At 45.0% G+C, this 21,439-nt stretch overlaps 2 long non-coding RNA genes across 2 annotated transcripts in view; one reads left to right on the forward strand and one right to left on the reverse strand.

The window, feature by feature from the left end:
• Positions 1 to 4,175, reverse strand: part of LOC142786449 (uncharacterized) — a 30,993-nt gene extending 26,818 nt beyond the window's left edge. The window contains exon 1 of the long non-coding RNA XR_012889051.1: positions 3,858 to 4,175. This is a non-coding gene — a long non-coding RNA (uncharacterized LOC142786449). The remainder of the gene's footprint in view (positions 1 to 3,857) is intronic.
• LOC142786474 (uncharacterized) overlaps positions 1 to 21,439 on the forward strand; it is a 273,752-nt gene that overhangs the window by 161,958 nt on the left and 90,355 nt on the right. The window lies entirely within an intron of this gene.

Below are 21,439 nucleotides of genomic sequence, written 5' to 3' on the forward strand. Positions count from 1 at the left end.
TAAGTAATTTGTTGTTAACGCGGTCGGGACCTGAAGCCGATGTGGTACGGAGTATTGCGAGGGCGTGCCTAACTTCTGCTTCCGTTATCGGCGCATCTAATGACTCATTAGGTTTCCCTGTGTAAGATGGTATAGAATCCTTACGTAATTGAGGTAAATGCAACGTGCGGAGGTTATCGAAGAGCTGTCCTAAATGGTCACTGTGCTTGTGTAACAGTTTAGTGATAGCGCGCGAGTGTCGAGCGCGAGAAGTGCTGGGGTCTAGCAGATGCCTAAGAAGTTGCCACGTTCTTTTATTACTGACGTGGTCATGCATTCCTTCACAAAGCTGTCCCCATTGTTGTGCCGACAATTGAGTCGTGTATCGCTCGATTTGTTGGTCTAGCTTCGCTATCCTAATGCGGAGTTTCCTGTTGTGGCGCTGGTGTTTCCACCATCGCAGAAGTGAATGTTTTGCTTCCCACATATGGAGAAGCTTGGAGTCGAGAGTAGTTATTGGGGTGTCGGGGAGTAGAGTTTTCGTGTGAATTTCAACATCTTTCTGAAGCTGTTGAGTCCTCTCGGTAAGGTCTGCAATACGTGACGGAGCGCTGTTGTTGCGGGTCTCTCTAAATTTGCCCGATTCTGTGAGCATCAGTGGTTTAGCTGCAATGGGTCTGCGTTTTAGTTGCAAAGTAATGCTAATAATGTAATGATCACTGCCAAGATTAGTTTGGGTGTTAGTCCAAACCATTGTGGGGGCATTGTGAGTGAGGGTAAGATCGGGCGATGTATCTTTGTTCACACTGTTCCCCAAACGAGTAGGCTCCTCCGGGTCGTTGTGCAGTGTAAAACGATGTGCCTGAATATGGGATCATTGGGCTCTACTTTTCGGTATAGATGGGGTGTAACCCACGCTGGTTGGGAGGTGTTGAAATCCCCCACTATGAGGAGGGTGTGTTTGCCTGCCGAGGATGTAGCTCGGGCAAATAGGGAATTGAAGCGGTGCCTTTGCTCTTGCGGTCTACAATATACGTTGAGAATGTATAAGAATGGTGACTTAAGTTTATAAGGTAGTATTTGGAGAAAGCCGTGCTCAATGTCGATGTCAGCAAATTTTGAATAGGTAACTGTAAGGTACTTCTGAGATAAGAAAGCAGTGTTTGGTTTAGTATCAGCCGGGTTTTGATGCGTTCTATAACCTGGCAGCTGCACTACACCATTTGTTTCTTGTAACGCAATGATTGGGGGAGGGGTAGTTTACGATTTCATGCACTGCAGGAGGTTAGCCTTTTTTCGGTGAAAACCCCTGCAGTTCCATTGCCATACGCAAAGTTCAGTGCGCTTACGAGCAGCCATTTTCGCTAGGTTGATTTGGCTTAGGTTGGGCAAGCTCTGGATGGTTAGCGTGGACCGTGTCGATCCACTGCGTGACTCTATCTAGGGTTTGATGCATCGGTAACATGGCTTGTTGTATCGAGGCCACGGACTCATGTAGCTTCTGAGAGGAAGCTGTGGAGAAGGTAATAAAATTGTCTAGTTTTTTCTCAAGTTCGGTTACTTTTTCTTTCTCTTTGTCAACCTTCGCTAGTTTCGCTTCGACTTGTTCTACTCACTCATCGAATGACAATGTGGGAGTCGATTCTTTTCGTTTCTCCGCAGGTGGTTGAGCGGGGTGCATAGCTATAGGGGTGGTTGAGAGAGGAGCTGGTGCTGGTGAGATAGGTGTTGGGGGGAAAGATTAGGTGGGGAGGTGTGTGGAGGTAGATGGTTGTTTGAAGGACTGAAGCTCTAGGCGTAGTTTTGCATTTTCTGCCCTCAATTTAGCCATCTCATCCTGCAATAGTTTGAGCTGCTTTTGAATGGAGCTTTCAGGGGAGGCTACATGAGCCCAGCTCACCTCGTGTCCAGGGCCAGTCCGAGGGCTGGGGTCTTGATGAATGCTTTTGTTGCGGCTTCGGCTGCGGCTGCGACTTTTTCGGCTTTGCTGTCTTGTAATACTGGGTGAGCGTACTCTAGGGGCGTTCTTGAAAGATAGTCTTGGGTCGTGGAATGGAGCTGCATCTTGCTGGAAAATCGAGAGTGCGTGCTTTGGTTTGGGCTTGTAGAGCTGTGGGCACTGGGGCGAGCCGGTGGGGTGGTCACTGTTGCACACCACACATATAGGTTCACATTCGTGATCAAGGAGGGGGTTCGGAATGCCACACATTGGACATAAAGGCTGAGGGGCACCTGGGCATACGTCTGGTCTGTGGCCAAGCTTGCAGCCGAGATTACAGGCTTCCATCTTATGACGATAGGGTACGCATCTGGTGATGCCACCCTGATAACTCATGTAAAAAGGCACGCGCATACCTCTAAAGGTGACCAAGATGGACGCTGTGGAACCCATGCGATGTTGGGTCAGGATGAGGCCTAGTCTGTGATAGTCCAATAGACTTGACAAGATGATTTCAGATGTGTGTTCCAAAGGAATATTACGGATGACCCCTCGGCAGGTATTCGATGGATCGGTAATGTGGGGGACCACTTCAAAGCTGCGCTCGTCAATCTTGATGGATTTGATACGGTGGTATGCTTCGGTGCGTGCCGAGCCCGATGTGCTTATGAGCAGAATGTTGCTTACAGAGTTGATGCGGTATTGGTCATGTAGGGAGCTTGTGAGCGGTGCTGCTTTTAGGACGGAATGTATGAGCTTCGGAAGTGGAGTATCAGCACAGCTGAGGCCTCGACGTATTCGCAGGACTATTTTGTAGTCGTCCGCTGAAAATAGAGGAGGTCTGGAGGCGCTGCGACGAGTTGATGGGAGAGCTTTCAGTGACTCTTCTTGCGAAGTGTTGATGGCAGACGTCGATTTCTTCGGAAATGAAGCGAGCTTTCTCGCCCTGGCATACACTTGACGCCAGCTGCCTTCATCATCGTCGAGATCTTCGGCGGAGGGAAGCTCCTCTCCCTCTGTTTCGTAGATGACCATGTTGGTAGGCCTAGCCGGTAGGCCTAGCCGGTAGGCCAACCGAGGTAGTCGAACGCTGCCAAAAAGTCAATCTTCGTGGACGCGAACTGCAAAGCACTCACTTGAAATCACGTCAGATGATGCGGTTGATTCCGTAGAAAGCTTCACATTTCTTCAAGTTGCCATTGAATGGCTTAAATGGTCAGAAACAGGAGTTTTGCCGGAGCGCTTGCGAAAGGCGGCCGCTCCCGGTGGCGTCTATGGCACGTCTCTCCAGCGCCGCGAACAACGTCAGGCGTCTGATATAGCCCGGCTCACGGTGCAAGAATACTTTAGGTGAGCGAACTCCAGTATTGTCCGCTGCCCGATGATGTCCTGCTTCGCAAGGAGCCCGAGCGATGGCGCTACGAGCTTCGGAAAGCGCCATTACGCATTCACCTAACGTGACTCGAAGGGAAAGGTAGGCTCTGCCTTTCAACAGCGAAGGCGTTCTTAGTCGAGCCTTTCATGTCCGGGGGCCGTCACAGTTCATGGGCAGGTATGTGCCACCAAACTTAGGTAAATGCCACATCAGAAACGTGCCACTACGCCCACTAATCGCTACTCTGCCAATTCACCAGTACGCCCGCAACTGCCCTAGGCACTTCTTCCACGTCATTAGTCTCATTTCATCGGAATCACATTTCATTGAACCAGCAGATATAGTTGGCAAAGACTAAGCCACTAGCTTACCAGTTTCATCAGTGTCCGCCAAGCACAGTTACCTGAATTTTTCTTCTCAGTCAGTCGTATTAACCCTTCATCACAGTACCCTTTGGGCCCAATGTTCTGGAAGCAGCCCTCCCGCTGTCACGTTCAATGCACATATCATTCAATTTTTTAATCATACTTATAGAGGGAGAAAGGCAATCTGTGCCCTGCTCACCTGCGGATTTCTCGACATCGATGGTAGGTCCAGTCCTGTATGCACGTTGATGCCGATGGTCGAAAGAAAGCGGCTTCGCGTCGGGCAGAGCAGCAGAACCGTGAGCAGACGTTGTCCTTTCGGCCTTATTTCGCAGTGTTGTTAAAAAGCAAACGAACAAAAATGGCAAGTTCTCCAGTATCACGCGCCTGCGCCACGGTGATCCATCTGGACTGTGACGCTACTGCCAGCAACACGGAAATGCCGGTCCTTTGTCTCCGGTGGCTTGCGTTTCTGGATTCGAGTGACATCAGCGTTTCGATAACGGTCACGATCTCGACGATATGACGAGCTCGACGGTTGCAAAGCTATCGCCCGCGAAATCACTCCCACCTTCGGCGACGTTCTTTGAGTTTTAGCAGCTCAATAAAACTGCATATTTGTCCAGTCATGTTTCACAACACCGCAGGCGCACGGCCATCCTTGTTACGATGAGCGCCGCATCTTAGAACACCGAAGCGAAGTAGAGGGAAAATGCGGCACTTCGTCGAAACAACGCATTATGCATCCCTTCAAACGAATAATTTGGTGCCGTTCCCGGGCGTACAGCCGACGTGAAAAGTGTAGAAAACGTGAAATATGAAACAAAAACTGAACTTTCCGGCAAATTAGCAATGAATCTGGTCGAATTTCATTTTACGATCTAAAACCGTGCGGCCACTTCTGCATGCAAGCAGGTGACTGTTTTGATTGTTTGAAGAAACCTTGATGAGGTCGTGTGAAACACGCCTTAGCACGCAGTAAATGGGTGGCACCCGCATCGGGACCACCAGGTCTCAGCCGCATCGCACCCTTGCTGTTCAGTCCAAAGCTTGAAATCGAAATCCATATTCCTTTCGAAATTCTTCAAAATCCATACTCTTTGAAAACTATTTTCTTCTGCAGGGTTGATTTGTGTGTACCCTCCTCATCCGCCTCCTCGAGACGACTACTCATTCAGCACTGCCTCCGGCATCAGACTCATAATAACCTTTCTGCAATTGATGAGGCTTTAAAGTCTCTTTGGGACCGGCCTACCCCTGACCAAGCCAGAAAGCCATCTTGTGTCGTCTCACATTCTGGTGGCTTGCGATGTCACGCTTCTAAAAGGATCACGTGACGTTAAGATGATGCCGCGTCATCACACGGTATAATATTTCTTGCTTCGGCCTTGTTGACGCCGCCTACGGTCACTCTTCACCATTGATGAGGCAAGTAAGGATTCCGCCTTCCTGGAAGCACTTGCTTATAACGTGGTCAGCAGCGCGGTTCAGACTAGAGATTCAAGTTGCACTTGTAATCATTGAATTCGGGCTTCATTTTTCGCTGAGTCGTTTCTAGAATTTTCCAGTCGCTTTATATGCTATTTGGTGAGCTCATTTGCACTTTGCTGAGAAATGTAGTTATTTTAGTGCCTATCACGTTCGCCAATAGCGCCTTTCTCGCTTACGTATAGCGCATTTGTCGATGACGGTGAGTAGTTGAGTCATAGAGTAACATGAAAATTACAAGAGTGGCCACTCAGGCCAAAAGTGGCGGAGCTAGGTAGCTTCACCCCAGCTTTAAGATGGCAACACATCACTTACTGCTTCAATGAAACACGTGTACTAGTTATTTACTACAGTACCTTTTCTAAAGAAGTATACGTCTACGTGGTTTTGCGACTGTGATAGCGGCGTGAATTCATCTTTATTGTCTGCGATTGTACGGTGCGATAACGTCGGGCTGGGATCAGGCATGAATCGGACGCGAGAGAAGTACACACGGGGTCGACGGCACGGTGCGTGACGGTAACGTTGTCACGCTCTGTGTTCATGAGCATTTAGGGCAATGAAGAAGTACGGGCAGCAGCAGGGAGACGCCATAAAAGATGTGTGATAACGTGCCTGGCGTGCGTCTTGGTCTTCGTTTGTTTCGGCTGCCTCTTACCTTGGCTGCTGCTAAACACGAACGCCATCAATACTTTGTTAGGTGCGCATTGCTTTTGTCATTCAAGCCTTAACCTAACGTTTCTGTCATTGGGCTGTTCGCTGAAGACATCTTTTTCAAATGCGAAGCATTTCTTAGCGAAGTTCGGCGACTTTGAGCTAATCTATCTCGATCTACATATCTCTCTAGCCGCCTACGACCTTTAGCTCTCCTGGCCGTTTCGGTAATGGTATAATACGAAACTTGGTATGGCATAACATGACTGTATAAAGAACATATTTGAGTAGTCATAACATGAAAATCATGACATGCATCTCATGAAAGTAATGATTTACATTTCGTGGTCCTGCAGCTCTTGCGGTGGTTTAGTTCACATGACATGTTGCAAAACTGGTAAGGTATGGCATGATTGCATGGCGAAACCAAGCGACCGACCCTAACATGAAAATCATGACATGCATGTCATGTAACAACATGACTACATGCCACGCTTATGATGCGCTCGCTGCCGTTTCGCTATAGCGTCACATATACCAAATGTGGTATTACGGGATGTGAATGGATGACGAATGTATGATACTGGTGCAAACATGATAAACACGAGATGCGTGTCATGTAACAAAATGACTACATGCTACGCTCATGATGCGCTCGCGGCCATTTCGCTAGTTTCACATGTACCAAACTCGGTATTACGCGACGCGAACGGATGACATAGGTAAACGACACATCCAAACATGATAATCACGACATGCGTGTCATCAAACAACATGACTACATGCCACACTTATGATGCGCTTGCAGCCCTTTCCTTAGCTTCACTGCATGAGCGAGATTATCCCGCCGCGGTGGTTTAGTGGCTAAGGTACTCGGCTGCTGGCTCGCAAGTCGCGGGATCGAATCCCGGCTGCGGTGGCTGCCTTTCTGATGGAGGCGGAAATGCTGTAGGACCTTTCGCTCAGATTTGGGTGCACCTAAAAGAATCCCAGCTGGTTGACATTTCCGGAGCCCTCCATTACGGCGTCTCTTACAATCACATAAAGTTTTTGGGACGTTAAACTCCCCATATAAATCAATGAGCGAGATTTTGTGATAAGTGCAGCTATGCTCAGTATCGTTATCTGTGCCGTTCGCAAAATGCTGGAAGCTCTAACGAGCGCAACAAAAGAGAAGTGGTGGACCTAGAAAAATGTTTGTTAGCTAAAGCTCGGACGTAATCTTTCATTAAACACTTACGCCTCATTAACTGCTTGCATGAAACCTAAAACTGCTTCGTTTTAGGTTTCATGCAAGCAGTTTCGCTCTGACAACGGTACCTAAAACTGCTTCGTTTTTGCTGCGGCAACTGCTCGTGATTGTTTTTCGCGACAGAGCAATGTAAAATGCGAAGTAGAAAATCAGTGAGAAAGTAAGAAACAAAATGTAGCCAACATTTTTTTTTTCGGCGCATGCCAGAGTCAAGTGTTGGAGCAACTACTTCCGTGTCGTGTTGTGCACTGTATGTAGAGTTGGGTGCGTTTACTGAAGTTTTACTCTTCTCCTGTACTCCTTGTATTGTTGCCTGTATGTTTATTGTGTGCAATTTATAATCTTGATATCGCTGCTGTATTTCAGTGTCTCGCAGTGCAATGAACATCTATTTGTGCCTGCTCTTATCAAACATTGACAAAGTGGGCATGTGCTTACCAAGATTATAACTTGAAAATAAACGTTTTCCTTACTCCAATGATTCTCATGTTTTATTTAAATGTGTGCATAGACACGCACTGGCATCGTGTGCTCGCTGCTCTGGTGGTGCAGCTTACACGAAGTTCATCGGTGCATGCAAACGTCGCGTTAAAAAAACGAGTTATGGCCACAAAGACTAGCACGCAAGTAGAAGTGTTCTCGGAGGCTGTATAATATTCCTTGTCACTACGAAATCGCCTTCGAGAAATCCTTTTCTGTGGTCATTTCTCTGAGACTGCAAAAGTTGCCAACAACTTCTTGGAGTGCTTAGACCCAAAATCAGCCGCAGGGGCCTATGGGAGTGTCCTCTTTTAACTTTATATGTTACTCTAAGGTTGAGTGTTGAAGTCAAACTTATGTTGGGAGACTCAACAAGTAACATTACTCATGCATCGTCAAACGTGAATTGAACCGAATTGAGACTATACTGCGTGTAATGGAGACAATGCCTAAAGAGTGAACATGTGTTTGGAGGGCTCCGGAAGTTTTGACTACCTGATGTTATTTGAAGGGACCAACAAAAATTTTTTTTGACCCAGTTTTTACCGGCGCGACCGAAAGCTTACCCATCGCAGTGTTTGCAGCATCAATAGTTACTCCCAGAAGCACTTAGTTATTTTATAAACAGTATTTTTTCCATTTGAAAGGCCCTGAACATCGACATACCTTTTTGTCCCGCAGCGCTGTGAATCGATAGCGATGCCGGTCGTCCTTCTAGCCATAGAGTTTCTTAAATATACACTATAGGAATCTCTGGCGCTAGTGTCTATGAAAGCTGCAACGCACGGCGCTTTAGCGAGCATGGGAATCAGAACCATTTTATTTTACACGTCAACGAAAGGAGAGAATATATGAATAGTATGTACAGAAGAATGTCTCATAGTAAGAAACCTCCTGTACATGAAAACAAATTCATTAACACAAGTAAATTGAAATTCCTGTACCTATTAGTAAGAATATAATAATGATAATAATAATAATAATTACTAAATTGAATCAACTAAGATAATAAGTTTACACAACGTTAACAAAAAGCATCGAACAAGTAATGTGCCATAGTCGATGAAAGTAAGGAGAGAGCGTGAGGCTTTTCAAAAAGAATAAACAGTAATGCAACATAGTAAAGCTCAAACTAATAAACAAAATATGAAGACAAATAAGAAAAATAACAGAAAAGCAATACAAGAATAAGGAAAATGAGGAGATAGACAAAAGCTACCAAATGAGAGCACTTAAAGCAGTGAAGAACCAAAATCCGACAAATCAAGCAGAAAATGTTTAAGTTCAGATCGGAACCTATGAGTATTTAGTGATTTTAGAGTAGACGGTAGCGAATTCCCCAAAGCAAGTGCTGGGAAATGCAGCGACTGCTTGCCGTAATTTGTGCGAACGATGGGTAAAAATAAATTATCGTTTCCAGCGAATCTAGCATTGTTCGCATTAATGTGGGATGCCCTGTATTATAAACAACAGAATATCATTCTGTTGTGCCTTTAAAACAAAAATGGCGATATTATATTTATAATATGGGACACACTTGGAATATTGCAGGAGTGCAATAACTGAGTCGCGTTAACAGAACGCCAGATGAATGGCCTGGTTTTGAATAATCTGCAATGATGACAGGTGACGGCTGTATGTGTTGCCCCATAATTCAATGTTGTAGTTAAGGTGAGAAAGAACGAAAGCGTAATAAAAGGATAAGAAAGTAGAAAAAGAGAAATGCAATCGCACTTTCATAGGATGATGAATAGTACATGGATTTGTCTCATTTTTGTACTTCTGGTTTCGTTTGTGTTCGCGTGGCTTCAAACTTTCTTGTTACAAAACAAAAATCAGCAAATTTTCTGTGATTTAGGCTTACCATTTCAAATCGGGTAACGAAATTCAAAAAGGTACGTTCTTTCCTTCAAAACAAAACTGAAACACAGCAATAAACGAAGCCACAAGTACGATTCGCCACCCGCAAGTACGAAGACTACTCAAATCCATATACTACCCGTCATTGCCATGGTCGCTGAACGATCGCAGCGCCAGAGTCTCTTTAGTTAATTTTAGGAAAAACTACGCTTCTAGCGACTTGTGCATGCTGCCATTGTTTTACTTTCACAGTAGTTCCTGTAACTATGCTTAACCAGGTTTATCCTGAGTTTTACAAGTAGTTTTGAAAATAACAAGCCGTTACAATGAGATGATGTGGCTTTATACAGGTTCCCTGTTAATGTATTGGTACCGCGTTGCGAGCGCCCGTGCCCCAGGTTGATGCTCGTGTTTCGCGGATGGCTTGTCCCGTCGTCGTTACTTTCTCGACATAGAACGAGCCAAGCGAAGTCAGCGAAAGCGTCACAGCGCGTCATTTCTGAGACAAAGTGTAGGTAAAAAACCACCTCACTTCAAAATCTTAGCGACCTGGAAACTCGCACATGGTTTCATGAGCACGCAGAAAAGTTGACACACTGACGAGCATTATTACTTCATGCGAAGGCAGCGCCACTGTAATGCGTATCACTAACGCAGGCACATAAGTACATTTTTATGGGGGGAAAATTTATTATAAAAAAGCAAACAATATTTCAATACTAACAGGAAAATTTTGACCTCGTACACCAGTTTACAGTCACGTGACAGGGCCGGTCATACACTTGAAGTTTCTGCCACCAGGTGGCGCCACAGGCTATTTTTGAGATTCACAAGAAAAAACAAGAATGTAGCTACTTCTAACGAGAAAAATAAGGTTGGTTTGAGTCACTACGAGGGACAATGTTTCCATCCGTGCAGTCATCTCATTTCATGTTGTGGGCAATTGTCAGTCCAATAACGTGCACCTAAATTTACGGGCACGGGCCTCAATACTTAGTCCCTCCGTCGAAAATGCGACCACTGCATCGTTGCACCTAATGTACGAAATGGAATACAGCATGCGGTATATGTTATTGTTTATTATCATTGCGGCGTCGGTCTCTGCATATTTTTGCAGATAACTGCGTCTGACAGACTGCCCTTAATAGGTGTGATTCAAACCGAACAGGTTGCTACACGTTACATTGCACAGACAACATATCTCGCAGCCGCTTTACCGATGGCGGCAGAAAGCATTCTGGAATGTCGAACCGACAGGACATCGCGGGTGAAGGCGATTAAGGCACTGCTCAACATCTTGAACATAACTGACTTGAGCATAGCAGACTGGAAATGAGAATCAGTATCTGAGTGCTCACTCTTCTATCACTCTTTCTCAATGTTTAAAACTCTACCACCCTTTCCGCAGTGTAGGCGGGCATACCGGTGCTTCTAGACTGATTAACATCCCTGCCTATCTTTTGCCTCCTGTTTCTTCCGTCTTTCTTTCCTGACAATCGGCGGAAAGCCAAAATTGAAGTGCATAAGCGCTTGACGGTGGTAGCATCTGGGCATTAGACCAACTTATGCGAAAATGCTGACATTTGCCGGCCGCCGTGTCCTTACCGCCAAGCTAGAGTTTGGTCAGTTTTAGAGGGTGGTCAGTTTTCTTAGATAAAAAATGGTGAGGTGAAAGTTGGGATTCTTTATCTATTTTGATCAATCGATGAAATATTTTGAATAGCATTCCTAATCTCAAGCTTTTCTTACATCATACTAACAAATCCCACCCTAACTTATCCTTAAGCGCAGTGACACTGACACTGAAGTCATAGTCACAAAACGAGCTTTGTGGTTTTGTACGATCTCGAGCATACTAGAGAAAGTTATTGTTTGGGGGTCCCACGCCACACAGGCGTTCTTTGAGATAGGTCGCACATTCGAAAAGTCAAGTAGTTTTATTATTTCGGGAGGAGCTCACCGGAAGTTCTGTTTAACAAAGTTTAACATACTGCATGATCTCGCAGTGACATATTCAACGTGCTTAGTCCAGGTAAGAGTTGATGAAAATTAAACACCTAGGTATTTACACCCAGTTACTCACGTTAGCTGGATGATATCTAATATATATTGAAACAGGTATGGGTAGTGTTTACGAGTGAAAAAGACACACTGGCACTTCCTAGGGTTCAGACTCATACGTCACTTATAACACCAGCGCATAATACTGTCTAAATCGCGTTGCAAGTACTGATGGCCAGATGTTGATCTAATGCAATGGTAAACCACACAATCATCTGCATGCAGACGTACTTTGCATGACACATTATGAGCAATATCGTTGCTGCATACTAGGAATAGCAAAGGTCCAAACACAGATCCCTGTTGAACTCCTGATGGAACAGCGACATGTTCCGATCGGGAATCATTAATTACGACACGTTGCATTTGGTCTTGTAGATAACACCTGATCAAATCAAGCAATGCAGGAATAACACCGAGCGATGAGAGTTTATGTAGCAGCAGCACATGGGCACAGAATCAAACGCTTTCTGAGAGTCCAGGAATGTGCCGTCCATCAGCGCCGCAAGATCAAATGAGCAAAAAAGGTCATGACTGAACTCAATAAGCTGATGAGCTGTGTTGAGCAAGAAAAATTAGACCAAAATCCATGCTGCCATTCCGTGAAAAAATGTTACTTTCTAGATGCTTTATTACGACGCCATACACTATGTGCTTAATTGTTTTGCTACACATGCTCGTTAGAGAAATAGGTCTGTAGTTGGAGACAATATTTTTTGGGCCACCCTTATAAATCTGAACCACATACGCGGCTTTACATTCACTAGGTAAAGAAGAAGTACGCAATGATTTCTCAGAGATTATAACAAGGTATAGTGGGCGATTGCATCAGAGCAAGCCTTCAACACGTAAGAGGGTATACCGTCAGGGCCATTTACAGAAGAAGCCTCTATATTATCAAGCAACTTAAATATGCCACCATCTTTTAACACCAGTTCTGGCATAGGTTGAAAGACGCTGTCAGGAATACACGGTACATCACTTAGACAAAGGTGCGCAAAAGAAGCCTGAAAATAGCGATTGAAAGCAGAAGCTTTATCGATGTCATCAATTAAAAGTACACCGCCGTCGTTTATGCTCGAAATGCTAATCGATTCTTTGCTGTTCGATTTAATCATTTCCACATTTTTTTCGAGTTATTTTGTAACTTTGGGCCCAATGGTAGTAATTATTTTTCCTTGGCACTTTTTTGTTTTTTTATATCTCTTCCAAGTGACTTTAGCACCCTGATTGCACCAGGGTTTTGCTGTTTTCTTTAAGCATTCAGAAGACGATGTCTCTCGTTGATCATTCGCTTGATTTCCGGAGTAACCCAAGGTTTATCACAGCATTGTTTTGCAGACAAATGCTTACTTGGAACATGTTTGTCTACCATCTGCTTTAGTGTGAAGCAAAATGTATCCCACATGGTGTTGAAACGTGCGGACTTTGCTAAATGATGGCATTCCTGCCGAAAAATGGCAAGCTCGTTCGATAACGAACCAGAATTCTCTTCAATCAAAAGATTATCTTCCTATGCCGATCGTGCACACAAGAAAGTGGTATTTATCTGAACGTGGGCCACAATACAGTCGTGGCCACTAATCCCAGGAATAACAGCGTTATCATGCACGAGCGATGGTTCATCTGATAAGAGCAGACCTAAGCCGGAATAACTATAGAGGCCACACCTAGTGCATGTGATGCCTGCGAGTCCACACCGAACGTTCATAGCCTCTGAAAAAGGCAATCTATGTCAAGGCCAGCACGCGAGCCCGCCTGGCGCGAACAACGCAACAGCGTCCTCACGCGGTGGCGCCGGTCTTTCACGCAACGTACAGCGAGCTCCCCCAGCCCACGAGCCCGTTGAAGCAATCAGCGCCTTCCAGTCTGGCGAGTCTTACGCAATGCGTGGCGGCGTCACTCGTCCTTGGGTGCAACCACGCGCAGCGGCTCCGGATTTGATGAGGATGACGCGGCCCAGTGGCGAGTCCCATTGGATGATTCTGACCTCATGGCCAGCGGCGCTTCTGGTTGGACTTTTGGTATTCAAAGAATCCACTCGGTGCCTATAAAAAAGCCCTGCGATGCGTCGCGAGCACTAGACCTATGTGTCAGAGAAGAGAGCTCGGCTCTTCGAGTCCCTAAAGTGTCGGCCGCAGTGCCGAATTTGTAACACCTCTCTTTCTATGCTGTACATAAACCTTACTTCAACTCACCGTCCTCTCGTCCGCTCGTCTATCAGCGCTGCGCAGAAGCAGTCGCGAGCTTAGAAACCTACGCTACCAAACGGCTGGTGACCGTGTCGGCGGAGATCGAAGCAGTGGCGCCTTCAGGACCATGTTGGCGTCGCCGTCTTTCCTAACAATGTTCAGTAACAAACTGATACAAGTCATCGATAAGCGCCTCATAAAACGCCATATATAGTGCAGATGAATTACCAAGGAGAGTTTTGTTGTCCACCTACCTAGCATTGGGCATATTAAAATCGCTACCTATAAGATAGTCATTGTTTATTGTAGAGAGAAACTTGGAAATGGATGTGTAGGACTCAGGTGATGCGTAGGCAGGGGAACGGTAAAAGGAACCAATCGCCAGAGACTGTCCAGTTTTAAATTCGATATTGGAACAAACTGACGCGGAACAATCAGATGGCGTTAACACGGGAGACGACTGCAGGCACGAAGCAACAAGAAGAAAGACATCACCACCATGTGCATTGCCATCAGAACGGTAGGCGTGAAAACCAGGTGGAAAATCTCTGGGCTACCAACAGATTCCTCGAGCCAGGATTCCGTGCCTATATTCATGGTAGGTTCGACAAAAGAGGTCAGAGAAGCAAATTCAAGCAAATTATGCTTTGGCAGTTAACGACCAAAATGGTGAGAGCAGAAATCGAATTAGTAGAACACCTTCTGCCAAAACACAGCCTTGAGGAAACATTGCCACCATCTTTTAACACCAGTTCTGGCATAGGTTGAAAGACGCTGTCAGGAATACACGGTACATCACTTTGACAAAGGTGCGCAAAAGAAGCCTGAAAATAGCGATTGAAAGCAGAAGCTTTATCGATGTCATCAATTAAAAGTACACCGCCGTCGTTTATGCTCGAAATGCTAATCGATTCTTTGCTGTTCGATTTAATCATTTCCACATTTTTTTCGAGTTATTTTGTAACTTTGGGCCCGAGAAGCAAAACAACAAAACTCTCCTCAAGAATATGGGACTGTCTGAACGTGGGCTACAAAACATTCATTGAAAACTGTTGTGTTCCAAGAACCCCTGTGTCACGAGCGAGCCTCCGAACCCGCGAAGGACCAGATGCTGAAACTGCTTCCAGATGTTGACTCCTCCCCTTCCCCCGCTCGGCGCAAACGAGCCACCGTTCGTTTCCCCCGGCAGTTCGGCCGCCACCTCCATCCGAATAGGAATAAACTTTTTTTTAACCGGTCGAGGCTGTCTGAGCTTTTTGGACTACCGCGACCAACGCGTACGTCTATGGGCCGACGACAACACCGGACATAACAGAAACTCATTGGAAAACCGGTGGGTGGCCGACCGGCAGCATGGGGATCGAATTAGGTACCTCCCGTAATAGAAGCTGTCACATGGAGCCTTTCTCCACCACTGCGGTCCCTGTCTGGCCTCATGTTTTTTTAATACTAATACTAATAATATAACACTGCGGAATCAGGGCGTAGATGAAGTATATATAAACATTCTGGAAGAAATCTACAGGGGATCAACTGCTACCATAGTGCTTCATAAAGAAAGCAACCGAATACCAATCAAGAAGGGTGTAAGGCAGGGGGACACAATCTCCCCAATGCTATTTACCGCGTGCTTACAGGAGGTTTTTAGAAGCCTAGAATGGGAACAGTTAGGGTAAGAGTTAATGGAGAATACCTTAGTAACCTGCGCTTCGCCGATATTGCATTGCTGAGTAACTCAGGGGACGAATTGCAACTCATGATCACGGAGTTAGACAAGGAGAGCAGAAAGGTGGGTCTTAAAATTAATCTGCAGAAAACGAAAGTATTGTACAACTACCTCGGAAAGGAGCAGCGCTTCGAGATAGGTAATAGTGCACTTGAAGTTGTAAAAGACTCTGTCTACTTAGGGCAGGTAATAACCGCAGAGCCTAACCACGACATTGAAGTAACTAGAAGAATAAGAATGGGGTGGAGCACACTCGGCAAGCACTCTCAAATTATGACAGGTAGATTGCCACTATCCCTCAAGAGGAAGGTATATAACAGCTGTATCTTGCTGGTACTTAGCTACGGAGCAGAAACCTGGAGACTTACAAGGAGTGTTCAGCTTAAATTGAGGACGACGCAGCGAGCAATGGAAAGAAAAATGGTAGGTGTAACCTTAAGAGACAATAAGAGAACAGAGTGGATTAGGGGACAAACGGGGGTTAAGGATATCATAGTTGAAATAAAGAAGAGGAAATGGACAGGGGCCAGGCATGTAGTGCGTAGACAGGATAACCGCTGGTCATTAAGGGTAACTAACTGGATTCCCAGAGAAGGGAAGCGGGTTAGGGGGAGACAGAAGGTTAGGTGGGCAGATGAGATTAAGAAGTTTGCGGGTATAATAAATTGGCAGCAGCAAGCACAGGACCGGGTTAACTGGCGGAACATGGGAGAGGCCTTTGTCCTGCAGTGGACGTAGTCAGGCTGATGATGATGATGATGACAAGTAATATCGGAGGTTAAACATCCGCAGACAACCGTTTGATTACGAGAGACGCCGTAGAGGAAGGCTCCGGATATTTTGACCAACTGGTGTTCTGTAACTTGCGCTGACATCGCACAGCACATGGGCCTCCACCATTTCTCCTCCATCTTTTCCTTTTTTTTCCTTTTTTTTCTTTTTGTTTCTGAAAATACTCCCTTAAACATTGCACTGCGCATGCAATTATAGTAAATGGCTACTGAAAGCAATCGCAGATGAGAGGTCAACAGGATTAATAGAAATCTTGTTATATGAAGGGAGCATATAGCCATCAAAACTTTCAAATAATCAGAAATTTTGTCCACCGATGTGGAAGCTAAAAGTGCATTGAAATTACTATTTCTTGCTGCCACTTTAAACAATGCATTAATGTGAACAATATAAGTTGCATGCATTTTGTCTTTACATAATACTATATAGGATTGCTCTATAATAATAGCGAGGTTCGGAAGCTTCAATAAGTTTTGTGACTTGACACGATTCCTTCCTTGTAAAACATGTCTGCTCTTGTATAAATTATTTACGTCGTATTAATTGCAACCCAATGTTTTAAACCTAAATGCCATGAAAAATGTACGAGTTAAATTACACGAATGCATGCATATATGCATTCAACTGAGTTGCAACTATCACGTACACAAAGCTGACCTGAAATTTTGGTTTTTTTGCATGGCAGAAACAACATATATATTTAATACTCCTATTGTTATGAAAAATAAGCAGGTCAGCTTTGTGTACAAATTGTTATATATTACAATTCGCATAAAAGTGTGATCACGGTGCTAAATATATACGTGGTTCATCCCAAATAAGAGAGCACTTCCACATATAAGGATCCACTTGATATGTTATATATGGTGTGGCCGTGCCTTATTTGGCCGGATTTGACTCCTTATATGGGCCAACCGCGTCATATATGGCCATATATAACCCCATACATGAACCGACTCCGCCAGATATACATCCATATATGCTTATATGTGGCCACATATGCTGCCATATATGCTTATATATGGCCAGATATAACTTATATATGGGCCATGTATGGCGTTTCCGTAAGGGGAGGCACTCCTTCCTCGCGCAATCAGGCACAACTCGCGCAGCAGCCAATCAGAGTAGCGGCACGGTTGCATCAAAAATATCCTCAATGAACTTTACTTTGTATGTACTTCCATGAGACAGCACTGCCTATTATACTGTTCGGGAGATACTGTCCTCCTTTCTAAACGCGAAGCATTTCTTGGTGAACTTCGGTGACTTTGAGCGTATCTATCTTACGTTTAGGTGCGCTCGTAGTAACCCCCTTAATTTGGTGTGAAAGAAAACTAGAATGGGAGGGTAAGATGGTTTCACGAATATGACGGGCTGGTCAAGACATGAATATTGTCACAATGCCTTCGCGTACGTCGTCAAACACTTCCCACCTGACAGTGGCGCATACCCGCGAGCGGGTATGCGACGCTGGTATGCGGTTATGTGCCACAGGTGATTCGACACTTAGTATCTACCCAGGAATGACGAGAACACACATGGACAATTTTAACACGCGAGCGTTAAGAAATACTCCACATCGGCAGCGTCGACCCATCAAATGCAAAAAATAAATGTTAGGGTCCCAGCTGGAATTGAATGGGCTCGCTCTCTAGATTTCGTGCCGACCGGTTGTGCTCCCGCGATCTCCGATGCCAGCGCAGCTCTGGCCAACTGGCTCGCCCTACGCTACCTTCTGCTGCCGACAAGAGCTATCGCTGAGTGGTGCCCTGTCCTCGGACTCATGCGACTGTGTCTATCTTTCCTACCTCCTCCTTACTTCCGTCGTTTTCTGTCATTCTCTGTCCGTGAACCTCGCTCTCTTCTTCCTTTCTCTATATATTTACCTTTTAATCCTATCTTTTTATTCCCTCCTTAATCCCGTCCTCCGTGAGCTACTGTTGAGGTGTCGCACTCTGACGCAGACATTTACGGGGCTCACTTTTCTCTTCTTTTGCCTTTAGGAATCGCATAAAAACCCAAGCATTCTGCATGGCGATGGCCCGCCGCGGTGGTCTAGTGGCGAAGGTACTCGGCTGCTGACGCGCAGGTCGTGGGAACAAATTGCGGATGCGGCGGCTGCATTTTAAATGGACACTAAAATGTTGTGGGCCCATGTGCTCAGATTTGGGCGCAGGTTAAAAAACCCCAGGTGGTCGAAACTTCCGGAGCCCTCCACTAGGGCGTCTCTCGTAATCATATAATGGTTTTCAGACGTTGAACCTCACATATCAATCAATCTTCATTGCAGTGAAGCATTTTAACACAGAGCAACGCCAGGTCTCGGAACATTTTTTTTTTTCAAATAGACGCTAATCTTTGTGAAACGTCAATAATGGTTGCAGTGCTGCCTACCCAATTTTGTAAACATTACATACGTACTCCTTTCATACAGCCGCCACTTTGGGTTAACGTCAATTGTGGTGCGTTGCCATGCGCTGAAGTTGATTTATGCTGCAGTGTCCAGGACCAGCATCCTCGCGAGCATCAGCGCTTCATATCAGCTTGTAGTGTCACTAATATGCATGTTCCAGTTGGCATCGTTGCGCAAGTGCAAACGACTCGTTATATAAATATCTGCAACTCTTCAACACATCTCTGTGCGTCCAACATTTGTACATATATTTAGCGTCATTTCGTGGCATGTAGCTCAATAAAAAAATTGCAACATGGTCCCCTTTCCTCCCACCTTCCACCGTCCCTCCGCACCACCTCCCTAAGCATGCTGCACATAAGTCGATACCATGGTGTGTGGGATCTGCCGAATTTTTCCCCTCTGTTCTCTCGGTTACGCAGGAGAAGGTTAGACTAATGGGAGCTTCGCCCCTTCCCCCCCCCCCCCCCCCAAAACGACTGCTCGCGCTGCAGAACCACCCCGTGTAGGCACTGGATCGCGCATTCGGAATTCAGTCAAGCGCATCTTTACTTGGCTTTCCCGTGACGTTGAAGGTAACGCTTCTCGTCCATTCAATGAGTAAGAATAAAAGAGACAAAATAGCAATTAGTCATTCCCTCACCATACCCAATTATGCAGCATTCACGCAACTAAATGCGTCGCAGAAAGGTGGGGGTATTTGCGAACGAGCATAGCATTTGCCCCATTGTGCTGTCTCGGCAGGGCCCCAACAATCCTGGTGGCTTTACGAGCAACATGTTTTGCTATCGGCCACAAAAACGATAACCGCTGTGACTGCTTATCGCTTTCATGAACCGTTGCTCCGGAAGCCTGTCGTTCGTACGGGGAACATTAAGGAGCACTAGAATCATTGTGCGCACAGACGTGCGGGTAGGTTTTTCACGTGGTATTTTTTTTTGTATTTCACGGGCATTTGCAATAAGCAGAAAAACACTAATACCTAACAGGTATAAAGTTCAAAACTATCTAATCGGGCGTTTTGCAAACCGATCTACAACTTTTTCATTGAAATTTTTATCTATCTTTTTTTCTTGAAAATTTAGTTAATTAAACATATTTAATAAACAATATTTGAGAGCACAAAAATAGTCTGACTAACTCCAGGCAAAAATGAGTAACATGCATTTGGTCGCGTCATGATTACGTATTCCGGCATATTTTTAAACTCTGGCTAAAGAGACATGGGACACCCTGTATAAAAATCACAGCATATCCACGGAGCGAATGATGATGAGTGGGGCGAAGCGTCTGCCCGTCCATGCGTCCATCCGTACATCCGCCCCTGTGTACGCTCGTGCGGACGTTCGTCCGTCTGTCCATAAGGGCTGGTGAACAGATGTACGAATAAAGGCCGTGAATACACTTCCAATGAAAAGAAATTGACTCTAGTTGATATAATGTCTCCGCAGTGAGCTTTCCGGTCACCGGTCGTGCCTCACAGATTCGGCCACCAGGCATCACTGCCCGTGTCTGGCGCGCCAGGCGGCAGCCGTCGGCAACAGGCTGTTCGACCGGCTCGACATCACCTTGTGCTCGGGTTGCGGACGCTGCAAGCTGCGGCTCGTCGCAGTTCTTGCCACCGCGTCCGTCACGATGGCTCGACGATTCGTATAGATTGACGATAGGCCTCCTAGCCATTGATTGTTGCTCCTTGTGGAATAGAAAAGAAATTTCGCGACGAGAAGAAATGACAATTTTGTTTCAATTACCTGACGTCGAAAGCATCGTGATCGGATAAAAAATTACACTGACTTGAAAATATTTTTGAAACTGTACGTTATACCTTAACGAATTCACGGAAATTTCAGTATATTAACAAGTATTCCGTGATGCCACTGATCAGACAAAAGGATGATACACAGGTGTTACATGCTCTGTATTGTACGAATATTCTTTAAGCAATATACTGCTTCTAATCTACTATGTATGTAATTTGTTTAAGTTACCCAAATTATATTGTTTCTAATGTAAATTATTTGCTCCTTATCTGTGTACACAACTTTATACAAACTGTGCATTGCAGTCTAGAACCACTCTACTTTTATCTTCTTTTCTTTTCAATTTAAGTGGACCCGCCCCAATAAATACGCTATTTGGGGACAACAGTATAGTAACAAAATTAATAAATAGTACTACATTAGGGTAAAAGAAGTAATAGAAATTATCCCAAATCGATAACACAGTAAGTAGGGTACACTTGATAGGTTTTTATCAAATAAAGTGGTTTTATTAAGCACTGTAATTAAAAAATATAGCCGACAACCTGCTCGTGGTGACTTACCACGGGAATGATGTTTTTTGTAATCTGAATCATTGCCTTGTCAAAATATTCTCTGTACTTTAATGTTCATTCACTATGCCAGCTTCAATGCATTATTTGTAGGCTTGTGCGAATATTTGGATGCTTCCAATATTAGAATAAATATGATGGTACATATTTAAATTTACTTCTAATCGGATTCAGGTTACTGAAAATTTTAGAGTATTCGGAATAAACGAATAGGTGCACAGTAATGTGCAGCTGCGCAGAAGCAAGTTAGACTGATTAATATGAATGCTCGAAGCATCGGAAATAAAACCGAACAACTTGAGGCTGTACTCTTAGCATACAACCCTCATGTAGTTGTAATAACGGAAACGTGGCTCCACAGCGAAATGTGTTACCAAGACTTAGTGCCTCCAGCTTTTGAAATGTACCGCAGATATAGGGTCTCAAGAGGTGGTGGAGTTGCAGTACTTGTTAAAACAGAAATTACTGTCACCCGTTTACCTGACGTTGAAAGTACAGAAAGCATATGTCTGAGGCTTTCACTCTTCAATA

This window comes from Rhipicephalus microplus, unplaced genomic scaffold (assembly GCF_043290135.1).
Source record: "Rhipicephalus microplus isolate Deutch F79 unplaced genomic scaffold, USDA_Rmic scaffold_24, whole genome shotgun sequence".
Classification (NCBI taxonomy): domain Eukaryota; kingdom Metazoa; phylum Arthropoda; class Arachnida; order Ixodida; family Ixodidae; genus Rhipicephalus; species Rhipicephalus microplus.